This window comes from Aplysia californica, unplaced genomic scaffold (genome assembly GCF_000002075.1).
Source record: "Aplysia californica isolate F4 #8 unplaced genomic scaffold, AplCal3.0 scaffold01540, whole genome shotgun sequence".
In the NCBI taxonomy this organism is placed as follows: domain Eukaryota; kingdom Metazoa; phylum Mollusca; class Gastropoda; order Aplysiida; family Aplysiidae; genus Aplysia; species Aplysia californica.
This window is the reverse complement of record NW_004798810.1, coordinates 23116-24958: the sequence shown is the minus strand read 5'-3', so window position 1 is coordinate 24958 and position 1843 is coordinate 23116.

Genomic DNA, 1843 nt, shown 5'->3' with positions numbered 1-1843 from the left:
ACAGCTAGTGGAGACGGTTTATAAATAGAAAATAGAATACAGAATGCGTAGACGGTTGGAAAATTGAAAATAAATTACGGCTTGTGGAGATTGTTGGAAAAAAAGTAAATAAAATACCCACTGTGCATACAGTTTTTCAGTGGAAAATAAAATACAGGTAGTGGAGACGTTTGGAAAAAAAATACAGCTAGTGGAGACGGAAAGTAATTTTTTAAATATAACTAGTGGAGCCGTTTGAAAATATTTGTCAAAAAAAGCTTGTGGAAACGTTGGAAAATAGAATAGAATATACAACTAGTGTAGGCGGTTTGAAAATAGAAATTAAAATACAGGCTTCGTAGACGGTCTGAAAATATAAATTGAAATACAGCTAGTGGAGACAGTTAGAAAAAAGTAAATAAAATACAGACTGCGAAAACGGTTTGAAAGTAAAAAATAAATTACAGCTAGTGGAGACGGTTAGAAAAAAGAAAATAGAATACGAATAAGGGAGATGGTTGGAAAGTAGAAAATGAAATACAGCTAGTGGAGACAGTAGGAAATTTAAAAAAATGAAAAACAGATAGTGGACACTGTTGGAAAATATTTTTTTTAATATAGCTAGAGGAGACCGCAGGTAAATATTTGCAAAAATAAAGATTGTGGATTCGGTTCGAAAATAGAAAATAAAATACAGACTGCCTAAATGGTTTGAAAGTAGAAAATAAAATACGGTTATTTGAAACAGTTGAAAAATAGAAAATAAAATACAGATAGTGGAGACAGTTTTAAAAAAGTAAATAAAGTACTCACTCAATAAACAGTTTGAAAATAGAAAATAAATTACGGCTAGTGGAGACTGTTGGAAAATATATTTTTTTAATATAGCTAGTGGAGACAGTTGAATATAAGTAAATAAACTACTGACTGCGTAAACGGTTTGAAAGTAGGAAATAAAATACGGCTAGTGGAGACGGTGAGAAAAAAGAAAAGAAAATACGGCTATTGTAGATGGTTTGTAAAAACAAATTATATGACGGCTAGTGGAGACGGTTGGAAAATATAAAATAATATACAGCTAGTGCAGACGGTTTTTTAATAGAAAATAGAATACAGAATGCGTAGATGGTTGGAAAATTAAAAATAAAATACGGCTAGTGGAGATTGTTGGAAAAAAGTAAATATAATACCCACTGTGCATACAGTTTTTCAGTGGAAAATAAAATACAGATAGTGGGGACGGTTGGAAAAAAATACAGCTAGTGGAGACGGAAAATATTTTGTAAAATACAGCTAGTGGAGCCGTTTGAAAATATTTGTCAAAAAAAGCTTGTGGAGACGGTTGGAAAATAGAATAGAAGATACACCTAGTATAGACGGTTTGTAAATAGAAATTAAAATACAGGCTTCGTAGACAGTCTGAAAATAGAAAATAAAATACAGCTAGTTGAGACAGTAGGAAATTTTATTAAATGAAATACACATAGTGGAGACTGTTGGAAAATATTTTTTTAAATATAGCTAGAGGAGACGGCTGGAAAATATTTGTAAAAATAAAGATTGTGGATTCGATTTGAAAATAGAAAATAAAATACAGACTGCCTAAATGGTTTGTAAGTAGAAAATAAAATACGGCTATTTGAAACAGTTGAAAAATAGAAAATAAAATACAGATAGTGGAGACCGTTGGAAAAAAGTACATAAAATACTGACTACATAAACGGTTTGAAAATAAAATATAAAATACGGCTAGAGGAGATGGTTAGAAGAAAAAAAATATGGCTAGTGTGGATGGTTGGTAAATAGAAAATAAAATACGGCTAGTGGAGACGGTTGGAAAAAGTTTGTAAAAATATAGCTAGCG